Source organism: Podarcis raffonei, chromosome 5 (assembly GCF_027172205.1).
Source record: "Podarcis raffonei isolate rPodRaf1 chromosome 5, rPodRaf1.pri, whole genome shotgun sequence".
In the NCBI taxonomy this organism is placed as follows: domain Eukaryota; kingdom Metazoa; phylum Chordata; class Lepidosauria; order Squamata; family Lacertidae; genus Podarcis; species Podarcis raffonei.
The window spans coordinates 68,297,505-68,322,423 of NC_070606.1; the positions used below are offsets into that span (position 1 = coordinate 68,297,505).

The following is a 24,919-nucleotide window of genomic DNA, read 5'->3' on the forward strand; positions in this document are numbered from 1 at the left end:
ATTTCAACAGAATTGCCTTCCATTAACATCTTAAACTGGTTTAAGCCCTGAAAAGGGGACAGGGGGGTGTAACAGAAAGGAAGGAGACTTAGGCTGGATCCTAAACCATGTGACCTTGTAACCCGGCATAAATTAAGCTGGCAAAATGGGTGGTGTAATTCAAACTCTGTTTTTAAAAGGTTTGTTTTCCCTATGCCAGCCTTACGCTGGCTCTGTCAGCATTAGCCCTGCTCCTGAACCAAGTCTGAATTTGGCATGATTTATTATGACTTCTCATACTTAGTATTGCTCCCTTAGGATCATTTCAATCGTCCATATTGGATTTCTGGATCATTACATTGTTTTACCTTGCTAGAGATCAATGCACATGCATTTCAACTTTGAGAGCAGGTTATCAGGTTGCTATCTAATATATTGTTATGGGACTCCACACATCTCCAGGAGCTGAGAAATTCTAGAGGCCGTGCTACCAAGGCTTGCTTTCCTTTGGAAACTGGAGACTTAAACCAAGTGATGCAAAGTTGGTGTATTTACAAATATACAACAGAACATAAGCAGAAACACATGGCACACACACAAGGCGTCAGATCTCCTACCTCACAATGGCTCTCTCAGGCGGCAAAGTGTGTCTAAGCCCCAGCTTACTTTCCAGCTCTCTACTTTGGTTTTTCCCTGTCATACCAAAACTTTTTTGTTTCATTACATGCATCCCTTTTCTGAACTCTGATCATTTTCTCATTCCACATCAATCTCAGAAGATTAGCACATAAAAAGTGGGAACCTACCAGTCATCCTGGGCCATTATGAAATACGGTCTTTAACGGCATGGAACCCTCAAGAGGTCAATCCTCAGACATCTCAGGCTGATATGTTGTGAGCCCCTTTGGGCACAATTTTGTAGGAAAGTAGCATACAAACAAACAGATGGCAATGATGATGGAGCTACCACAGGGGGAGGAGGGGAATCACAAAACCTCCCCACCCCATCAGGCTTTTAGTGGGAGTTAAGATTGCTCTGTAAATAAATATATCTATGGAGGGGTTTTTTTCTTCCTTTCCTTGATTTGTGAGCCACTTTCGAGACCTTTTTTGGCTGAAGAGTGGGGTAAAAATGCTTTAAACAAGTCAGATCCCAGACTGTGAAGCAAAACCTGACCACAGTATGGGATCTGATGGAAGATGCTTAAGTGATGGTCCACCTACAATAATCAGGCAGAAATCTTATAATGTGTTGGTAATATGGTAATAAAACAGAGGACATGGTTAACTGGGTGCTGCCCCTACCCCCCCCCCCCCCCGCCAGTAACCAATTCAAACTCCATTTCATTTTGTTCATGTAATTCTTTCAAATATGAGGCATCAGAAGATTTTCAAAAACTTCTACACATTGTTGTCAGGTCAGTGGCACAGATTAAAGTCAGATTTTAAAGTATGAGTTCCAAATCAATATCTCTAGCCTTCCCCCATTAAAGAAACAGGATCAAGAAATGGTGATAACTAATGCTTAGCTATAATTCTTAAAGCCAACTTTTATCTGATCTTATGTCGTAACCGCCCTGAGACCTGTGGGTATAGGGCGGCATACAAATTTAATAAATAGTAATAATAATCTGTTCCTATGAGGTGTCTCATAATCAACTGCTTCTGCATAGTAAAAGGACACACCTCCCTCTTGCATTAATGGGCCAATCACTTTGTAATAACACCTGCCTTCTTCGGTCTGTGCTTATCAGATTTCCAGAGAGAAACCTTGCACCTGAAGTTGCTTCCAGCCTTCAGCTCTCTGTCTCTCTCCCTGTTTCTATCCCACACCAAAACTGCTTCTTTTATTATTGCTGACACTCATAAACAGAGTATCTGTCTCAACCAATCTATGCTTCATGCATCTTATAAAATGAGTTCTGGCCCAGGGAAACCCATTTGTAAGTCATTTCAAAATCTCTCTGTTGGTTTTTCTGCAACAACCTAACTTAACCCTGTGGAATCTTCAAATGGGATGTTTCCAAGCCATGAAATTTCCCAACTACCAGACTTCATCCTACAAAGATCTGGCTCCTGTGAGAGATGGGATTCCCAAGCAACTGTGTCGCTGTGTTCAGATGAAGCATTAAACCATGGCTTAGTGCAGAGGTTGAGAACCTCAGGCCATACGTGATCTGCCAGGTCATTTTGGCCAAGCCACACCTGCCATCATATATGATGCTGGATGTGGGGCAGGTAAAGATGGGGCTTGGCCAAAAGGGACAATGCCTGCAAAGTCCCTTTCATATCGCTTCCCAAGCATCCAGTGAGCAGCTGACTGACAGACATCTGGGAAGTACTGTGCACTTTGTAATTCCTGTGCTCATTGCTTTCCAAGCACTACACACAGTGCTTGAAGAGCCCCTTACACAGCTGGATGTCAAGTGTTTAGGAAGCGCTGTGCTTTGAGAGGTATCACTTTTAGAGGTATGATGTCAGATGATTGACTGGTGGGTGGCCACACCCACCTGCCAAAGCTGGCTTGCGAGGGCAGGAGAGATATATATCTGGCCAGCTGGGTGAAAGCATTTCCTCACCCCTGGCTTACTGCTACATGAATGAGCTGCACCAAGCCCTTGGCCTTACATGCTCCCTGTTTCCCTTCCCATGCATCAAGGAGCACTTCCACGTTTAATTTCAGTTTCCTTTAAAATCAGCTTGTTGTTTCAGTCAAACTATTGATCATTGTTCACATTTGCATCAAACAACCACCAAGTTACCAAGTTTTATTACGGCAAAAGCCAGTGACACTAAACAACATCAAACAACCATGCATATGCTTTGCGCACCTACATACAGCCTTTTTTGCTCCTGCTTTTTCACCACACGTATGTCACAAAAGATTTCCAAAACCCACAACTAGCCATTGCTTCCTATTTTTTCTGAGCTGCCAGAATATAACGAATGCCAAGGTTTAAAGTTGGCTTCCAGATCCTGACTCATCTGGAAGCCATTAACCATGGTTTCACCAATCAGACAATACATGAAGCCATGCACAGGTACATTAAGCTCATCTGGACCTCAGCTTATTAAGTCTCAATTTGATTGTGCGAACATGGCCACTAACTACAGCTGGTTTAAACAAGCCAGCATCAGAAATCATGGTTTGAAGCTGATTTGTTTTGAAAGTGACAACAAATAGTGATAGTCCATGATCATGTTTAGCTGACTGAAGAACATGTCAAGTTTAATAGAAATTGGAAGTAATAGCTGTCAAATGCTGCCACATGTGCAAAGAGAGACTGTGCAGGTCTAAAGCTCGATAGGACTGTGATTATTCTTTATGATTTATTTATTTATGTATTTATTAAATTTGTAGTTTGACCTTCCTCCCAAAGCAGTCCAAGATCAGTTTATGCAATCAGGTAACTGATCATCCAAACCACAGGTCAGAAGCCGTCCACTACATTTGGCATTTGCTGCTACAATTTATACCAGTTAGTCTCCATTAACCCCTGAAATGAAAACTCTTTTCTCCTAATCAGTTCATAGGAAGTGTTTCTCCATCAACTGAAACATGAGCAGTACCCCCTCCCCCAAAACAACCTATTACTTCCAGCCGTTGCCCTGGAAAATTAGTATTCCTTACTGAATTACAGGCAGTGAGCTACAATGTGTACATTCAACCACACATCACACAGAAGTATATTATAAAAAGAAAACAAAGTTGGCAACCTCATGCTTAAACTACAGAAAGTGCTCTACACAGGCTTCCCATCAGACTGGATTTGAGTGGTGGACATGCATGTATTATACTGCACTGAGAGAAACACACTGACTGTAGATTAGTTAACAGGCCATGTTCAAGGTAGCAGATTATTAACATATAAAAAGCTCTGAATAGCTCAGAAGCAGGTTATCTGTCCCTGTAAGACTAGCAGCTGATACAATTTCTTGTGGCATCATGCTACAGAATATGACCAGGAAACCAGCATTTTCTGCTATTGACTCCAACTTTCAAATGCCCTCCCCCTCTGTTAAAGATGAAGCATCACATCCACTATTTGCTTCAGATGCATTGCAAACATCTTTTCTGCAGGCTTCCCCAAATCACTGGATTTCCCACCACCACCACCACTGGATTTCTGTGTGGTATTTTAACCTCAGCTTTTACTGTAATGCTTTTGTGTTTTTATGTTGATTTGTGCACCACTTAGACATTTCAAAAACGAAATGGTTTAGAAATAAGTTATTATGATTATTTATTTATCTTGGTTAATGCTTTGTCTTTCAGGCCAACATTTCAGAATACAGTAGTACCTTGGTTCTCAAATGCCTTGGTACTCAAACAACTTGGAACCCAAACACTGCAAACCCAGGGTTCCAGTTTACAAACTTTTTTTGGAAGCTGAACGTGTTCCGTTTTGAGTGTTCTGTTCTGAGTGTTACACTGAAGTTTGTTTTTGCTATTTATTTTATGTTTTTGCAGCTCTTTTTGCTTTGTTTTTGTGACTGTGTGGAACCCAATTCAGCTACTGATTGATTGATTGTGTGACTGCAGTACATTGTTTATTGCTTTCATTTTATGGATCAATGGTCTCGTTAGGTAGGAAAATTCATGTTAAATGGCTGTTTTAGTGGTTGTTTTTAAAAGTCTGGAATGGATTAATCCATTTTGCATTACTTTCTATAGGAAAGCATGCCTTGGTTTTGGAACGCTTTGGTTTTGTAATGGACTTTCGGAATAGATTAAGTTTGAGAATCAAGGTACCACTGTACTGACACACCCATTCTTGACAGCAGGCAGAAGTGTATCCTCCCCCCCCCCCGGGTTCAGCCAGTCTCCCAACAGAGTGACACAAACGTCAGCACCAACCTCCCCTTTATACCCACTAGAAATGCAGAAGGCACAATGGCCAGTTCCCCACCAGCAGAAATCCTCAACATAGAGTGTTCAGGGAGAGGGGAGGCCCAAGCCAGTCTGTGCTGGATCCCAAGCTGGTCTCCCAGTCATCATGCAACAACATTGGCTACAGATCAGGCCCAATTATTCTGCCATCCCACCAGTGGCAAAGCTTCATGGTCCAGCACCGGGGGTGGAGAGCAGGTGGGGGCAGGGCTGGCATGCGTTCTGGGGGCGGGGCATGCCACCTGCGGGGGTATGGCACCCAGAATGGGGGGGGCAGTCGCGATGGCACCCTGGGGATCGCGCTGCTGGGGGTGGTGCGCTCCCCCCGCACTCCTCTTTCTCCGCCAGTACAGCCCACACCTCCTGCTGGCACCACCATGAGCATCAGGGCTGTGGCTCTGCCTCTCCATGTAGCCCCTCCCACAAGGGGCGTGAGTTAGGATTGCACTCTTAAGCAGCTATGTGCGCCTGCACAAGCAGTAATGAAAGACAACACTAATATTAACACAGCATGCATTACAGGCACTCAGGTGAGCTCCAGCCCTATATGATACCAAAGTCAGTGACTGTGCATTAAAGCTGTCAGAAATGAAGTTGTGATCTTGCTAAGAGAAGTCTCATAATGAGCTCGTAGGAGGATTTGGAAACAGAGAACACAACTGACCCAAGCAACTTCCCCTTCCTCATTTAAGTGCTTGAAACAGATCAACTTTGCTTAGAAATACGTATCCAATGTGAAGAAAGATCTCTAGTGTCTGTCAACAAGAGAGTCCAGGAGTTAAGTATGTTGTACAGTTCAGCAAAGCAATGCTCCCAGAAAGTGTTAAGTCTTTAACAGTGGAACACTAGGAATGCCCATTTAACTCCATTCTCAAGACTAGTGAGGTTCTGGAAATTCTTATGCAACATCTGAACATGTTTTAAAACAACAGCAAGGAGCTGCTGAATGAGAGAAAGAAAAGAAAAGGGGGGAAAAGAACTTGAAACGGGGCTGGAGGGAAATAGCTTTTTGCCAGAGCAATCGAAGGCACCCTAGAACAAAATAAATACACAACAAAATAAAAGCTGTATTTAAATACGAGAACCCCAAATGTAAAACAAACTTGTTTTCAAAAATCAATTCTTACTCTCAGTCGCTAAGCTGTAAAATGGGAGGAGCTGTGCCTCGCAGTATGAAGTCAAGCAAGATTAGCCTTGCATGCAGAAAAGGAGAGATACTAGTGAGGGATAACATCTTAAGTTTAAACATTCACAGCTCGAGCGCTTATCGTTCCCCTTCGGAGGCGTCCCCAGCCCCTCTGTCTGAAGCCTTCACTCATCCCGGCCGATAAAAAGAGCGAGAAGTGACTAAATTTCACATGACTGCTAAAAGGAAGGCAGAAGCAGACGGCGGACTCCGCTGCCTGTTGAGCAAGTCGGTGTTGCAACCGAAAGGGAGAAAACCAAGAGAAATACCTTTGCCGCCTTTACTACGATGAAACACCAACAGGAACAACGACAACAGCAACACACTGCCATGTCCCACACAAGAGTGAGCTGTTCCCGGAGGGAGAGGGGCGGCGGGCGGGTAAGAGAGAAGAAAACAGGTCTCGGCGGGGGACAACGGCCCCAGAATCCATCCCGGATCAGCAGAGTCACGAAGGAGGAAGAAGCCCCACAGAAGCCAGCGGGACTTGACTGCTAAATAAACACGCCCGGGTCGTAAAAGTCCGCGCTGGGAAGGTTTCGACCGGAGCTGGGCACGCGCTCGCGCGCAGGCGCCGCCGCAATCAGGGGCTGCTTCAAACAGCCGATTTCCAGCGGCTTCCGCGCCACATTCCCCACCAAGAGCTCCCACAGCCCGGCGGCTCGCTGCGTCAGCAGACACGGCGATTCCAACCAGCCACCCACCCCTTCTCACATCCCCTCGCGCTCGGGTGGCGGGGCAGGGAAGCCGGGAAGCCCGCAAGTTCCCCTCAGACCCTTCCTCTCTCTCTCCTTACCTCACCAGCCCAGGTAACGCCAGTGGTTTCCCCCTCAGAAGCCAAGCGCAACCCGCGTTTCACACACTCACCTGGACGAGCAAGGGCGGCGGCGGCAGCCACAGCAGCTCCTGCTTTCCCTCAGCCGCCACAGGCTCTTTTTTCCTCCTCTGGCCGCTGTTCTTCGAAGCCAACGCGGCGGCGGCGGTGGCGGCTTTCCCTGGCCTGCCCCTGACACCGGCAACTCCTGCTCGTACGGTACCTTCCGGGGCCCAGGTCGCTCCGGCGCCAGCCCCCTTGCGGCGAGTGTGCCTGTCTGGCGAAAGGCGGCCGGGCGCGCGCACTCTCCCTCCCCGGCGCGCGGGAAGGGGGAGGGCGAGCGCATCACCTAGGCAACAGCTTCCCTCCCTCTTCTCCTCCTGCTCCTCCGCCCTCCCAATTCGTTCCGCCAATCTCCTGGGAGCTCGTGGCAGAAGGGCCAATTAAAAAACGCCCAGGGCCCCGCAAGAGTGCTTTCGCTTTCCTCCTCCGGATTTGGCCAAAGGGAGGTGGTTGGAATCTCCCTTCGGTTGGTACGAGCCGCCGCAAACAGACGTGCCTCCCTGGCAATGCGGAGTCGGTTGCGCGCGGCGCAGGTTAGCCCGGGAGACGACTCCGAAGACCCTTTGCCGGGGGTGGACGCGTCCTGGACGGGAGGGATCGCTTAGCTTTCGGGTCGTTCCATGGAGGGGAGAGAGGGTGGAGAAGGGAAGAGGTTCGTGTGCGGTGGGCAAGATCAGAAGAGCCTGCTGGATCAGCCCGGTGGCCCATCTAGTCTAGCATCCTGTCCTCAGAGTGCTCGATCAGATGCCGGCGGAAGCCCGCAAGCAGGACCCGAGCGCAAGAGCACCCAATTGAGTTGGGGAGGCAACTCCGGTCTTGGTTAAATTAACGCCCGCGCAGTCGGATTCCCCGCATTTCTGCTCGGAGTACGTCCCGCCTGTGGTCACTGGGTCTTGTGACTAAGGACGTTTGCACTGGACTGCAGCCTTCAACCACGATGCCGCACTCAAACTCAGCGGCAAAATTTCCAGTCCGGTGGCTGTCATTGCTTGCAGGGTATTCTTGGTTACTGCTTGATGGGCAACCTTGAGATTCTGCCCTCTTTCGAACGGGTGACCCATCTATACATTTCTGATGATTTACTTCATTGGATAGATTTATTTATTTAAAGAACTGTAGCCTTATTGGCTGCTGCTTTACTCGTTCTGCTCATGATTTTTTGTAATTATTATACTGTTTTTTATTATGTTATCCATTTGATGGTTTTCTTGCTGTATTAGATCACAAAGTGTTTTACATGCTGTTCTCCCCCATGAGAACTTTGAGTTAAAATGCGGGTTACACAGTTTCTAAATAAAGAATGAATTCCATCCCTACCACTCCCACCCCCACAGTTTTAATGCATGTTTAATCAGGAACTGATAAGCCTCAAGCTGTGGGAACAGCTAAGAGGTGGTGGTTAATCTCAACTGAAGCAGAGGCAGATATCAACACAGCTATCAAAACAGTACACATAGCACAATCATATACATGTTTTACTCAGAAGTAAATGTTCATTGGGGGCTTGCTGTCTACTACATGTACTTAAGAGTGGATCAGTAACTTTTAACAAAGATTCTTGTGCCTTCTTCCAAATTCCAGGATTTTGAAGGATAACCAACTTCATAGTCAATATGCTTAAGTCTAATCAATGCATGAAATCGTTAAGACCACAGAGTAAACTGTCCTGCCAGGTGATCAAGCCTTTGTTTCCCCACCCCTCCACCTGAGAAGCTCAGTGTGAAACCTCTTCCTACTCCAATAAGTTAGAAACTTTACCACTTTACAGCTGTGCAACTTTGTCTTAATGCTGTATGAAAAAGCACATGACACTGACCTTTTGAGAGTTTGTAAGTAAACCATTTTCAACTTGCCAAATGTGTGGCCCTTTTTTATGCTTTTCTCACGAACCTTCAGAGTCTTTCCCAGAGCACAGATTCAGGCCATCTGGATTGCCCAAGGAGTTTGGGCTGCTTATGAGAAATAGATTCATACAGAGTAGCCCCTTACTTCCAAGGAGCTTTGTTCTTCAGGCAGGCACTTTGGACTTCTGGCAGCTGACTGGAACTACACCTTTAGGAGCCAGTGCTTCCATAGACTCAATGGCAGCTCACCCTCTGCCTCCAATCCTGTGACTCTTGAAGGCCTGGGATATCCCATATACTGTATTTCTCTCTGGTCACTGACACAGCCTTCTTCTCTGTAACATTTGCTTTGGGGTTTGCACCATGTCCTTCTCTGAGCAGGATTCATCCAGCAGAGGCATGGCAGTTGAGATATCTTAAGTGATGTCAAAATCAGTGTGATTTTGAAAGATTCAATCCACCATCTGGATTCAAAGTGGTGTCTGAAAATCAAAGACCTGGTCCTCAATCTCAGGAACCACACTGCCAAATTTGGTGCCATCTCAAGAAGTGTCCAACTGCATAGAGAACAGATGGACAACTTTTCAAAATATATAGTAGAAGTAGATATAGCGATGATCTAATAGACTCAGTGATTGCTGTAGTTACCCAGTGCTGAAGGAGAGAAAAACACTCTGCATATGATTCAAAGAACTACCTGTGGAGGAATCCCAAGTGGGGGACAAGGAGGAATAGGGCAGGAGATGCACCACCACATCCCAGCCCCAAGTAGAGGAAGTGGGTGGATAGTGGCAGTGATGCAGTTCTTTCTTCTCTGACATTACTCTTACAACTGGCTAGTGTTTTCTGCTTGCTACTGCCAGTGGTTGCTTTCTCGCCACCTGCGGCAGGTGGGGCCTCCATCACTGCGCTGGTTGAGGCCCATGAAGAGGCATCTTTGCATCATTCTAACCCCTCCAGCATCAATTGGCAAAGACAGGACTGTGAACTACTCTGAGACGCCCAGGAATAGGGCTGTATATAAATTCAATTAATAATAATAATAATAATAGGACTACACTCTTAATTAAGGCAAACAAAGTAATCTTTCAGTTTTAATTTAGGGCTGTCCCAGTTAAGGAATTCTTAGTGAATCATCTGTTTTAACAATTTATTAAATTTACATACAGTACAAGTAAAAACAAGTTTGGAGATGATGCCAATTGACTGGTCAACTACTATATGTACATCAGTTTTGTCTGTAAGACTTTTTCAAAGCCTGATACATTTTCTTGTTGGTTCTGCCTCTCTGTGTTTCTCTCCTTTCTCGTTACTACGTAATGGAAAATGTGAAGCATGTTGGTGTACCCCTTCAGACTTTCCTGGAAAGGCTGGGCCCAGAGCCACGCTGAACTTTGAGAAAGATTTAATGCCATTTTCAAGCAGCGACCTAACGGGAACTTTGCATTGTGTTTTAAGAGAATGTACACTGCCTCAAAAGGAGAAATACTGCAGACTGAGGATGAATGTTAAGAGTGGTCCTACACAGAATGCTTTTACTAGATCAGGTATGTCCAACCAGTAGATCGCAATTTACCCTCCTCCCTCCAATGACAATGGGTAGATCAATGCCAGGTTTTTTTTATACTGGGAGTAGATCACAGTCTCTTGGGAGTTGGACATGCTTGTACTAGATAATACAAACAAGTCTGTATAAATGGGCACAAACCTAGCTTCAGAAACAACAATATTCAGGAACTAGTAGGAGAACATTTCCACTCCCAGAAAACTTGGTTGTGCAACTGATCTTGGGACTCATCTGCACCAAAAGGATCTAGGAGTCTTGGTTGACCACAAACTTGACATGAGCGAACAGTGTGATGCGGCAGCTAAAAAAGCCAATGCAATTCTGGGCTGCATCAATAGGAGTATAGCATCTAGATCAAGGGAAGTAATAGTGCCACTGTATTCTGCTCTGGTCAGACCTCACCTGGAGTACTGTGTCCAGTTCTGGGCACCACAGTTCAAGAAGGACACTGACAAACTGGAACGTGTCCAGAGGAGGGCAACCAAAATGGTCAAAGGCCTGGAAACGATGCCTTATGAGGAACGGCGAAGGGAGCTGGGCATGTTTAGCCTGGAGAAGAGGAGGTTAAGGGGTGATATGATAGCCATGTTCAAATATATAAAAGGATGTCACATAGAGGAGGGAGAAAGGTTGTTTTCTGCTGCTCCAGAGAAGCGGACACGGAGCAATGGATCCAAACTGCAGGAAAGAAGATTCCACCTAAACATTAGGAAGAACTTCCTGACAGTAAGAGCTGTTTGACAGTGGAATTTGCTGCCAAGGAGTGTGGTGGAGTCTCCTTCTTTGGAGGTCTTTAAGCAGAGGCTTGACAACCATATGTCAGGAGTGCTCTGATGGTGTTTCCTGCTTGGCAGGGGGTTGGACTCGATGGCCCTTGTGGTCTCTTCCAACTCTATGATTCTATGATTCTATGATTCTATGAAATGGACTCTCCAGTTGGACTATCCCTTTCCTCTCTACAGGATCATCTTAACACCAACTACCCCCGGGAAGGGAAGCCTGCGAACATGACATCAAGTTCCTTCTGTCCCAGCCCACTTCCATACTACAGCAGTGGCAGCTACTACCAATTGCTCTTTGAGAAAGAGCAGGAGAGCAAGAGAGGCAGACAGGGACAACATCAAACTCAGGCTGGGCTGGGTTTTCTGTCATTTTGAATGTGTCTGTTGTCACCATAAGGAAGTTTGAGGACTTCAATGGAAAGGGGGATACAGTATTAAATAAGGTGCTACATAAATGAGATGGTTTCTATAACCACATATCTGGAACTATGGAATAGGAGGCGCAGTATGACACAATTTTATTAATTGTTGTTGCTACTACAGTGGTACCTCAGGTTAAGTACTTAATTCGTTCCGGAGGTCCGTTCTTAACCTGAAACTGTTCTTAACCTGAAGCACCACTTTAGCTAATGGGGCCTCCTGCTGCCGCTGCGCCGCCGGAGCATGATTTCTGTTCTCATCCTGAAGCACATTTCTTAACCCAAGGTAATATTTCTGGGTTAGTGGAGTCTGTAACCTGAAGCGTATGTAACCCGAGGTACCATTGTATTACATTATTGTTATTTATTTATTAATTTTTCTATCCAACCTCCAACCTCCCCCCTCTCCTTTCCTCCCTCCTTCTCTCCTCCCTCCCTCTCTAAGCAACCCAGGGCGGCAAACCACAAAGTAATAAGCACAATGCAATGGAAACAAAACTTGAGCAATCACTGCCTCTTAAGCTTACCTACCTCAATGGATTCTTATGAGGATAAAAAATGTGGAGGGAGGAAACCTTGTATGCCACTCTGAGCTTCTTGGGGAAAAGGTGGAATAGCTATCAAATAATAATAAACATTGTTTTAAAATGATTAAGAATGCATAATGTTATTTAGAACAAAGGTTTTGTGGAATATTATAGGGCAGTGCTGTAGGACGAAAACCTTCCTATTATTGGGGTGGGGGTGGGTTTTGCTCCTTTTATGGGATACTTTTTTTTAATCCAGTGGTTTTGTTTTAATTTACTGTGCTTGAGTCTGTCATTGCTGTATTGTAGCTGATCTGGAATTGTATTGCATTTTTATGGATGGTTTTGAGTGTTGCCAGCCACCATGATGTGCACAAGCACCGAAAGGTCAGGATATAAATTTTAAAAGGAAGCATTGTTTAAATAGCAACATTGGCGAATTGGCCACTGGCAATCCAAAGGAAGATTTATTGTGAAAGCTACTTTTCCTTAGAAAAGCCTATTAGTTTTTCAGTAAATCCTGAACCTTAAATGAATTGGGATTTTTTAAAAAACAAAAACAATCCTAAGGCAATTGCCAGTTGCAGCACAAAACCTTTAACAACAACAATCAATGTCTATTTTTAAATCACCAGCAGCCAAATAAAGGAAGGCTGCCAATTTCCTGCTATAGTGAAGTAATTTTTTATTTCTTTAAGTGTGTTTTTAAATTGACTTGAGTAGAAACAGATAATTACTTTGTTCCATAAGTGAGCATAGCTTTGTGTTACTATTTATAAATAGTATTTATAAAAATATTATTTATAAATAATCCAACTGGAGGCTCCAGCATGAAACTGCTGAACTGCAATGCATCAAGTAGTTTGATACTATTAATCTGAGTCTGAATGGAGACAATGGTTTCCTGTCCCACTACAGGTGTTAGTACAATTGATTTAGCAAAGTTGATTAAGCAAGAAATCCTATAGCAAGATGAAAGGGATCCATCAGGTCTCCAGCTGAGCTCTACAGTGGCTTAACTGTCTCATGGTTGGCTCAGCCAGAGATATGCCAATGTATCTTCCTGATCTATGCTGAGACCAATCCTGGTGAATCTTAAACTGGCATAAACCCTGAAAAAGGGGTGCTCTGGGGTGCATTGTGGTGATGGGACCAGAGAGGGGGGACTTAGGCTGGATTCTAAGCCCATTCATCTTATGTCACATGGTGACCTGACATAAATTAAGCTGGAAAAATGGGTGCTGTAACTCAAACACTATTTTAAAGGCTTGCTTTCCCTCCGCTAAATATAGGCTGATGAATGGAATTTGGACCTCAGGTTTAACTTGTTCCTTGCATTATTCCAACTTTTGTGTGTTGAATTCAGGGCTGGTCCACTCACTATGCCAAGTGCTCTGTGTCTTATTCAGCTTTTCAAGACCAAAATAAACTCCTCGGTTCTTTCCATTGATAACTAATACCCGACAAAGACACCATAAACACAGAAGAAACTGCTCTGTGCGATATACATCTCTGGGGAAGGGACTCCAAATAACAGTATATTAGATAAGACCATGGGACACGGGTGGCGCTGTGGGTTAAACCACAGAGCCTAGGACTTGCTGATCAGAAGGTCGACAGTTTGAATCCCCGTGATGGGGTGAGCTCCCGTTGCTCGGTCCCTGTTCCTGCCAACCTAGCAGTTCGAAAGCACCTCAAAGTGCAAGTAGATAAATACGTACCGCTCCGGCGAGAAGGTAAACGGCGTTTCCGTGCACTGCTCTGGTTCACCAGAAGCGGCTTAGTCATGCTGGCCACATGACCCAGAAGCTGTACGCCGGCTCCCTCGGCCAATAAAGTGAGATGAGCACCGCAACCCCAGAGTCGGTCATGACTGAACCTAATGGTAAGGGGCCCTTTACCTTTACCTAGATAAGACCATGTTGACTTGGTTCTCTGCACTGTGAATATGAATGTGCAGAGAATAAGAAGTGCACTCTGCCTCTAGTCCTAACCAAAGCCTTTTATGAAAACCAACATGGTCAGGAAGCTGTCCTTGGTTCTGGGGTGGGGAGGCAAGAAATCCTCTCCCAGTGATGTTCCTTTCCAGTTCCATTCCATGTAGAATTGTACTAACAAAACCACTGAAAGTTCACGTTCCTTAAAATAGAACTCGGGTGTAGTTTGTACGCTTGACTCAAGGAACCCTTTTCATGTTCTGATTGGAAACTGTAGTAGAAAACCTGAAGTGCTCAACTGGCTTTGCTCAATACCTCTGTCAGGTGGCTTAATCATAGTAGCCAGGTGCTATTATATACAATCATGGTTGAAGACATGACTTGCTGTGTCACTGTGTTGTTGAGTGCCTTCTAGGTTTCATGATGGAAATGGCTCATGGGGTGAAGAGATTTCTCAGACTGTTCAATTCCTGGTACTGCAAGTAAGTTTTGGGGGTTTTTTAACTGGCAAAATTACAGGTAAAATGCACAATAAATTCTGCTGGAATTTTATGAGGACTTTTATTTTACAATTGCAATGTGGTGTGGAAATGTGTTGAACTGAAGAGTTGAATAAGAAGTTGAAATTTGACAGATTTGTCCATCTTTAATCAGACTTGGCATGTGCTCCCTAGTTGATTCTTAATGGGGTCAGATATTTTTTCACTGTGATTCTTCAGTGAGCTCTTAGAAAAGCACTTTGCTGCTGCAGGTATTACATTTGTTTACTGCCTTCCTCTAAAGATCCCAGGGCGAATCCCAACAGAAAAATTCAAAATGAGAACACAAAATACATAATAAAACAAAAACAAACCGATACCCTGCTCCCACTCTACTTTTGCATCTTATTACCATTCAACTTACATCTGAGTAAGCATGCACTGGATGGTGCTGCTAAAACAGCTTGACAGCAACAGTTCTTGCATGGGAACTCTGGAAATTTGATTTGTAAGAAGGGGAAGCTAGAGCTCACTAACAGGCAATTCTCTAAAACTTGCATTAGAAAGATCTATTCTCTGTGGCTTCCCAGCCTGCTCCTGCAAGTGGGCAGGAAGCCAGAGGCTGGCTGTGTCAGCAAGAGCACAGCTCCTCCTCTCATTCATCTGTTTTGGTCAGAGAGAAGGAAGGAAGCAAAATTTGCTTACACTATGCCTTGGTGGAAGCTCCCTCATCTTACACATGCTTTGGTCTTTGCCTTTCCTCCAGGGAAAACTTGAAGAATGGAACACTGAAGGCCAAAGGTGATGCTAATGATATCTTCAGCAATCGCCAACTGTGCTTTTAAAAAGGCACAGGGAAGGGTGGTTGGAGACAACCCTTTCCTACGCACCACAGCCCCAATGAAAATTTGGAGGAAGGAATGGAGTCTGCAATTATTTATATTTCATTTTATTTTAGGGTGGCAGCAATTCCTAGTTATGTGTTCAGGGGCATGTGTAGCTTGGCCCAAAGACTGCAGGTCACCACTGAGAAAAATAAATTTCCTTTGGGTGGGTTCCTTCCTGCTTAGAGGAGAAAAGCAGAAGAGAGGCAGAAGCCAAGGTGTACCCTCAAGGGAGGATTCCTGCTCCAGGGGGGAGGGGTGCATACATTTACACCTCACTTTTTTTTAATAGTAGAGTTCCTTTTTCAATACAGTTGCCAATAGATTAAGATGGCACATCATCCCATTGCAATAGACATGGTAACTCCAAAGCTCATGAAACTTACTACACCTACAGTGACCAAGTTGCATATAATGTATGCATTTGGTTCCAGGAATGGTCTGGAGGCATATGAGGCCATCACAAATCTGTGGATTTGTACAGTTGGAATATTGTGTACACTTGCGGTTGCATCCCCTCAAAAAGGACATTGCAGAGCAAGAAAAGGTTCAGAAAGGACAACCAAAAGGGGAAATGACTGAACCAAGGGATTCAGGCATCTCCCTTATAAGGAAAGGTTATAACATTTGGGGCTTTTTAGCTTAGAAAATGGAGAATAAGGAATGACAGAGGTGTATAACATTCTGCATGGTGTGGAGAAAGATTTTTTTTCCCTTCCCTCTTATAATACAGTGGTACCTCGGGTTACAGATGCTTCCGGTTACAGGCTTCGCTAACCCGGAAGTAGTACCTTGGGTTAAGAACTTTGCTTCAGGATGAGAACAGAAATCAGGTGGCAGCGGTGCAGCGGCAGTGGGAGGCCCCATTAGCTAAAGTGGTACCTCAGGTTAAGAACAGTTTCAGGTTAAGAACAGACCTACAGAATGAATTAAGTTCTTAACCCGAGGTACTAGAACTGGAACACTCCATTGAAGCTGAAGGTTGGAAGATTTAGGCAGCCAAAAAAACCACTTTGGCTTCATACAGTACATAGTTAAACTGTGGAATATGTAGCAATGACCACTAGGTTGGTTGGCTTTAAAAGAGGGTTAGACAAACCAATGGAGAATACGACTATCAGTGGCTACTCTGCACAATGGCTATGTTCTACCTCATTATTTGAGGCAGTATGTCTCTGAGTATCAGTTGGTAGCAATTGCAGGTATAGGGAGTGCTCTTGCACCCGAGTCCTGCTCACAGCTTTCCCATAGAAACATGGCTAGAGCAGGAAACTGATCTGCATGGTCAGGATGTTCTTATGTTCATATGAGGGGCTGTAGGCTGCTGTTAATCTGCTTTCATTTTTTCAGCTGCACACCAAAAATCTTTGACGAGAAGCATAATAATGGATATAGATGCAAACTCCTTTGCATACGAAGGGCATGTTCTTCAGACCACTTTAGTGTACCAAGTTTGAGCATGTTGACTGTGGCTGCCCCATACAGCACAGCCACCTCCACTGAAGAAGTCTTCATGTCAGGGTGGATTAGAAGGTCATATTTTGTTTTTTATTAAAGATTTTCTTGTTTAACAGAAGTAAGTGTAATGCCTCATATTTTTTCCATGTAACATTTTAAAAAAAAATAAGTAACTTAGTACAAAAAAATACATATAAACCAGCATAACAGGTTTTGGGGGGTATTTTTTGTAATGTTTTAGAACAAGATCAATTATAATGTCCAACCTTGTGCTGCTTTCAACCTGCTGAAACTGTATTGCTTTTTGCTCTTTATATTTGCTTTATTTTATTAAACAAAATTAAAATGGGGGAAAGAAGAAGGTCATATTTGGTTCCAAGATGCAGTTAACATAATGTGAGGGAATGGAGGAGGTTGGCTTTGGTGCTTCGAAAGTGCACCAGCATCACCATATTTCTGAAGCATTGAAGAGACTTTTGAATGAAGTGTATTTGGCTTTTAAACTGTTCATCGGTAACTTGGATGTTACTTGGGTTTTCCCAGGCCCTTAGTCTTTCAACAAATGGTAGCTACAGACAAAATGTCTCTTCTATTAGAATCAAGGAGACCATCACTTTCTTTATGAAGAAGCTGCATGGCAGAAGCATCTGCTCTTGATTTCTGCCTGGTGCCGAGAGAGGATCCAGTTCTAATGTAAAGATGTGGAGGGAAATGCATTACCCAAACCCCAGAAACTGAAACATGTGGAAGTTCTCCTTTTTAGTAAAAGCATTAGTCATTACCTTGTATTACTCATTACCCTTTTGCCATAAAAATATCCTCAGTATTTTCAGCCTGCCCAGAATGCCATGTGATTTCTTGCACAATGTGCTGAGAACAGAGTGGAAGTGCTGAGGACAATAGTCCGTTAGGGAATCACCTGAAGGAAGTTTATTAATGCGGGGGAACAAGTGTCACATTTGAAACGCCAAACCTAATTCACAGAAAGTGCCCCGTGTCTCCAGAAGAGGAAATGGGTTATTGCACAAATCATGTGAACTCAACTGTATACGCATAGTGGCTGTCACGTAGAAATGATAATTTGTAAATGCATTTATTGTGCTTTGTGCTGGAAGTGCAAGGGCAGGGGCTATTCAGTTTGTTACTTAAGGTTAATTTTGTTCCTGTTTAAAGCCAGCTGGAGGGGTTGCTCAGCAACCAAGCAGAATGAGATGATCTCTAGTTAGGTAGCCCATTGTCTGCCTAGCTGTGTAGTTCTGAGGGATTTTTTTTCTGTGTATGTTTGGCAGAATGTCTCCCTGCTATGTACAAAGTCGGAACTAAGAAAGGCAAATCCCTTTCTCCTCAAATTACTATATGCACTATGTTTGTGTAGTTGTCTCAGTAAAGTGCTATCAAGACTTTCCCATCTGGACTCCATCTACATCATTAATTGACTTTGCTAAAACTTTCCTCTCATTGCAAATTACAGGCATGGGAAGGGCCTCTTACCGTCTTGCTGGTGAGTGGTGGTTGCGGCCTGATGTGGCGCCACCTCTCTCCCCTGGACGCGCAGTGCCATTTTAGATTGTTTCCCCATCTCCTCCAGCCACCACATGGGCTCACAGGTTCGCAATTAACCCGTCCTTCCAATGAGCCAATCTGTGGTGGCCCGGGGGGGGGGGCAGGGCAGGGCCATCTACTTGCCCGACCGACCACTCAGCACAGCATCCAGTCGGATGGGAGCACATCTCCCTTGATGCTCAATCAGGACCAGTGCAGGGACAAAGGGTTAAATCCCACTAACCCCTAATCTTGCTGCAAACCCAGCTCAGCTATTTCATTAGAATCTTGCATGCTAGGACAAATTACATGACGAACATCATGTTTCATTTGACCAGAGTAACAGTGCATAGAATATACCATTTTTGTATGTTATTTTCGTGAATATCTGCATTTTTATGTACAATTTACCTAACACCTGCATTTTGGACACTTTACTTGGCTGGACAACTGCATTGCAAAATTTGGAGAAGCGTGAATTGCTGTGTTTCAGTTTGCAGATTGTTTTGGAAAGTGGGAATTAGGTAGATTTTATGTTACTTCAAAGCCAATGAAGCTCATTTCTTAAAGCATACAAACACAAACCAAACAATTCTCCTCCCCCAACCCAACCCACCTTGTAAGGTATGTACTGCTCTTTTATCTGAAAAATGCCAGGAATGACAATTTGTCTGGAAGGTTTATTGGATGACTGAGGAGACACATATTCATTCTCACACTCTAACTTGCTTGGACTACTAACAGCAAAGATAATCCTTCTAAAAATACACAGACGGCCCAATCCACAATCCTGTTAACCTAATTACAAATAACGGTACGGAGGTTTTCCCCTTTCCCATCATGTTCTGACTGAGTGAATTTTCAATCTGTTCTCTATCTGTTTTTAAAATCACCCAGAGATCACACCCAATTCCTTCAGTCCAATAGTTTAGCAAATAGACAAAAGTTGAGCCTAAGAACCCTTGTCATTCCATCCCACTTTGACACACTGATCCTAATAGCAATGCATTCTGGTCCATATTTCTGGAATTTGTACAAGAGAACATAAATCAGCTCACTCAAGTATACCTGTATGCTTTGCATTCCCCCTATTTCAACAACCAGAAACCCACCTGGCCCCAGAACCCCAATCCCAGCACCAAATTATATTGGATTTTCACAATGAGATGAGCAGGATCTGTTCATGTTAGATGCTTGTAATTGACATACTCTGTTTTCACAGAGCACTATGAGATATCAAGATGGGGGCCCTTCCATTGTCAGTCTGCAAGCAGCTCAGCTGTCTTCCAAGATTTCGCCAACCAAGGTTGCTTACGGCTCTGAAATTTCTGCAGCTGATCCTTTCGGTGCTTAAGGGTGTTGTTAGTTTACATTGTTTCTCTTTCCTCCGGCTTTATGCATTTTCATTTTTATTATCTAAGCTCTGAGGGCCTTTATGAATTTGCGCTGGTAAGTGCCCCTCCCCCAAACAAGTATCAGGTCACTGTTTTCTTTTGAGAAACTTGAAGCAAAGCAGTTTAGTTTTGTATTCTAGCCAGATGGGTTAAAAAAGGTTAATGCACAGATGAGCAGACAAGTCCAATGCTACTGCTATGCTGGGGGTGTGTGCTGTGGCATGACTACAGCTGGCATAATATGAATCCTGAGCTGCAAAGGGAAAAGCAAAACACTGCCAAGAGAACAAGAGGTAACACAGCAACACTGACAGCTTGGCCCAAGGTGTCCCTGTGCGGCTCAGTGGTTACAGTGTTTGACCAGGACCCTGGAAGACCAGGGTTTAAATCCCCATGCTGGAATGATCCTCACATGGTAACCATGGGTCACTCACCATATCTTATCTTATCCTAACCTACCTCACAGGGTTGTTGTGAGGGGAAATGAGGTGGGGGAGAATCACATTGGCCACCTTGAGCTCCTTGGAGGAAAGATGGGGTATATGGATGTAGTAACAGAAACTCTGCAAGTGCCAACCAATCTCACACTGCAGAGAGAACAGGATTTGAACTAAGCTCTATTCCTTTCCTACTAAGACTCTGTCCAGGTTTTCCTTTTGCACTCTTGGAGCTCCACAAGGGTAGGGTTGCTATACGTCCAGAATTTCCTGGACGTAGCTGGAATACTGCAGATGGAAGCAGTGTCCAGGCAGAAATCACAGAAATTCTGGGCGTATGGTAACCCATGTCGGCAGTATTATTTTGGGCTTTCCTTAAAAACAATAACCCTGCCGAAAAGAGAAGAAAAAAGCTCAACAACTTTTGTGTCTGGATTTTCACTTTTTGAAATATGGCAATATAATAATAATTATAATAATAATTTATTATTTATACCCCGCCCATCTGGCTGGGTTTCCCCAGCCACTCTGGGCGGCTTCCAACTGAATATTAAAAACAATACAGCATAGGCAACCCTATGCAGAGGATAAAGTGTCTTAAGAGATTAGGGTGCGCCCCCCCCCCCAACCTGGTTATATCAAAGCTCTGTTGCTGTTGGTGACCTCTGTAGAGTAAAAAGGCTAAACTGCTTTTCTGAAGCATATTTTGGGTGTTAGGTATATATGCGTGTTTACATAAAGATGTGGTTTGAATGGATACATGTGTGTGTGTGTGTGTGTGTGTGTGTGTGTGTGAGAGAGAGAGAGAGAGAGAGAGAGAGAGAGAGAGAATAGGAGGAGGAGGTATAGTGGGCCAATCAACCAGTGACACACAGTCTCTACCTCCAACGGTTAGCCAGGAGAGAATGCAGCCCCTGGGCTGGAAAAGGTTCTGTACTCTTAGCCTAGCTTCCCCTGGCACTGGGACCTTGCTACTCAGTCCTGTGATCAGGGAACCTGGCATCTGATCCTATGAGCTGCTGTCTCATGATGCCAGAGCTGACCACAAGCAATTCTTCCCCAAGATGGAGAGCTAAAATTATCATACAGCAGTACAGTGAGCACTTTGTTGTTGCTCGAGCAGTGAGAGGAATAGACTATTGAGGTGTTTGAGGCAGCTGTTCTTTCGTTGCAGCCTTTTCCTGCTTTCTATTCTCTGTGATAAACTTCCCTTTGTTTCTTCCAGCTGCACAACTGAGGGAGAAGGACACCAGAAAAGAACGGCTCAACTGACATCCGCACCAGACTGTAAATGCAGGTGTTGGACAAACGAATTTCAGGCTTTGATTACCGAGAGCAGGTGATGTCCATAGAGATTAGCAGCTCTTAGCAGTATTGGTTCTTTGCTAACACAGTTAACTGCAAAGTTTACTGCAAAGTATCTTGGGGAACAAGATTGCAATAGACAGTTTTAATACCTGCATAAGAACATATTGATTTAAAACCAATAATCAAATAAGCAGAGATGAAAAGCTTCATCTCTTTGGTTCAACTTTGTTCAACTCTTTGTTCAGGTAACACAAGTGAGATCAATGATGCAAACATGCTGTAAGGAAGACCTGTGTGCTTTTGACTATAATGGGCTTCTTAGAAGCGCACAAAAACCCTGCAATCAATTTATTTCATTTTTAAATGAATAAATCTTCAGTTCTATAAATTCAATACCGCTTAAAATCACCATGCCGCACATAAACATAAATGTGGGGGGGGGGGGGAAATGAAGCAGTTTTACAAGCTTGCCCATGATGGCACTGCCCTAAAGCTGTTCTCTATACATGCCCAGTGCCATTTTGCCACCATGGCTTCCAACATCACCAAAAATAATTTAAAAATTCAAATGAACTTCAAATGAACTTGCTCTAGTCTCTTATAGTGTGGCTACATAACCTCCATCAATATTAGCACCTGTCTTAATTCAGAGGGAGGTGATTGCAAAGAGAAGATAGGGCATATTAGATTACTCTAATCTACAACCACCAGCTGTGGAGTGTAGGTTTTTTAAAACCTTGCACAGCATTAGTTTGCTTACCTGCATGAACCACTCTTCTTAGATATATTATCTTAACTGCCCTGGTAACTGGCTGAAGAGCAAGGGCTAGATTTGTAAAATAAAATAATCCCTAGCACAGAGTACAGAATTAAGATACAAGCTTATTTCTTGCACATGGTCACTTATTTCTCTCCTTCTGCTACTGCCTTGATATACTGCTGCTCTGAAGTATTAATGAACTAAGGTTAAGTAGGAAGGGAAGCAGAATCAATAATAATTGCATCCCATTGATTTAATAATTATTTAATATCACTAGGGAGCATTTAGTTCTGTTCAGTAGTTTCCTCATTAGATTAAGTGCTGTTACTGGGATGCCTTGCTGGATCTCATCCCCTGTCTTAGAAGTACAGTGGTACCTCAGGTTAAGTACTTGATTCGTTCTGGAAGTCCGTTCTTAACCTGAAACTGTTCTTAACCTGAAGCACCACTTTAGCTAATGGGGACTCCTGCTGCCACTGTGCCACCGCCGCAAGATTTCTGTTCTCATCCTGAAGCAAAGTTCTTAACCTGAGGTAATATTTCTGGGTTAGCGGAGTCTGTAACCTGAAGCATATGTAACCTGAAGCATATGTAACCCGAGATACCACTGTATTAAATACCTTGCTTGTTCATGTGATCAGCACTGGGTCCCCTGCTGTCAGAACTCACAGGGTTTCCAATAATGCTCTGGTCTAGTCCAGCCACTCTTACTAGGTATACAGGCAATGTCCAATATATTGATGTTCAGCTATAAAAAAGGGTACTTTTTTCATTGAACTAAGTAGCACCGCAACAGCTGTAGCAGCTTAAACAAGGAGGGAAGCTATTATTGCCTTTAAAAAGTGCCAGTCAATAATGTTATTGCTTTTCTCCCACTTTCCTGCATCTATTTTTAAAGCTGCTATGCCGCTCTCCCTTCCAGTTACTGATTGATCTCATTAAAATATGGAGCACTCTTACCTACTCTCTTTGGCAATGTATCAGAGAGAACTTGGATGTCTCGATTTCTCCATCTCCCTCCTTTCAACTTTTACATTAGCTCTGCTAACAAAACAAACTGCCTAACAGGTGACTCATTCCAATGGGAGTGCTTTCAAATGTTGGAGAAGCGATATTCAGGAAGCTGAACCAATCCCTCACTTCCTAACCCATCACTTTCACGTTTCCTCCCCATGATTTATTGTATAGGCTGGATATGAATTCCCCTTGTTGCTTTTACGACACAGTGCATTCATCCCAGCACTTGTGATGATTCTGAACATTAATGTACACAAGCACACCCTTCAATATTGTCATGAATGCCTAACAGTAATTGCTATTTTAAGTATACATGGTTGCTATTGTTATGCTAGCTGCTTTGAAAAAATACATCGCTTTTATTTTCCATGTAAGACTACGCACAGGTTTCCACTGGAATTTGTTGCCTCCCATTACTAGTATTTTCTGTGGGAGTGTTCAATTAGATGCCAAGTTCCTGCTGTGTTTTTAAATAGAGTATTTTGCTGTTCTGACATGCAGAGAGCATTATGCAATGACACACCCTCCCACTCATCACATCTGCTCAGAGTCATAGTATCTGTATATGTAGGAGGCACAACAGTCTGTGTTTACTGCTATTTATTTCTGGTAGCCTTCAAAAAGGCAGCATGATTCAATTTCCATCTTTCCTAGGCAACAACCGACCTGTGTGCTAAATTGTACATTGGGCATCCCGAATATGTAAGGAAGTCAATCCCAATTGTTGGGAGGGGAGGCGCAGTCAAAGGTACATATTTCCATAGGTGGTGGTGGTGTGACATCATCAAACCCTTCTGAACACTGTCTTCAAAGAAATAAGCTTGATATACAACAAAATGATTGAACTGTCCCCTGCACTAGCATTACTTGGGTTTAGGATCCCATCTGCTCATGATTATCCTAAAGATGACCTCTTAGCCTTTCTATTGACTGCTGCGCATATGGAGATAGCCAGATGTTGGAAAACCGGTGATGGGCTGAACTTTGATTCTTGGTATAAGTAAGTTTATCATGACAAGTGACTTGTTTACTGTTGTAACAATTGTTTTCTCAAAATTTATCTTCTGTACCATGAAAATAAATAAAAACAGTATTTTTTATTTTTTATTAAAAAAACAGTAAATTAACACTTCCAAGGCTGGGAGTAAACACTGGCCTTGGCCCAGTATACCTGAAGGAGCGCCTCCATCCACATTGTTCTGCCCGGACACTGAGGTCCAGCTCCAAGGGCCTTCTGGTGGTTCCCTCACTGCGAGAAGTGAGGTTACAGAGGGCCTTCTCGGAAGTGGTGCCCAGGGCCTTGCAGAGCCAGGCAGAGGCCCGGGCCAGGTAGATAATGTGCCCCCCTTTTTTTACCCTGGAGATAACTGAAGTCTTATAAATAAGTAAATATATAAATAATTTTCAGAAAAGTTATGCTGACAAATAATTTTATTTCAAGGCTTGAACCGTATCTGCATATAAAGACAAAATGGAAAATATAGATAAATATGCTGACCGAGGCCCCCTTTGGAATCGGAGGCCCGGGCCAAGTGGCCCATATGGCGCCCCCTCTGTCTGGGCCTGGTGGCGCCCACCCTCTGGAATGCCCTCCTATCAGATGTCAAGGGAATAAACAACTATCTGACTTT

At 43.9% G+C, this 24,919-nt stretch overlaps 1 protein-coding gene across 4 annotated transcripts in view; it reads right to left on the reverse strand.

Annotated features, from left to right (window-relative positions):
* Positions 1-24,919, reverse strand: part of PIK3CB (phosphatidylinositol-4,5-bisphosphate 3-kinase catalytic subunit beta) — a 103,568-nt gene that overhangs the window by 65,908 nt on the left and 12,741 nt on the right. For 3 of the 4 annotated variants that reach the window (XM_053389980.1, XM_053389979.1, XM_053389977.1), the window contains exon 1: positions 6,924-7,277. The exons of the other annotated variant lie outside the window; for it this stretch is intronic. The gene's annotated coding sequence lies outside the window, so the exon portion shown is untranslated. Of the gene's footprint in view, positions 1-6,923; positions 7,278-24,919 lie in introns of those variants that run through there. 4 annotated transcript variants of the gene reach the window in all.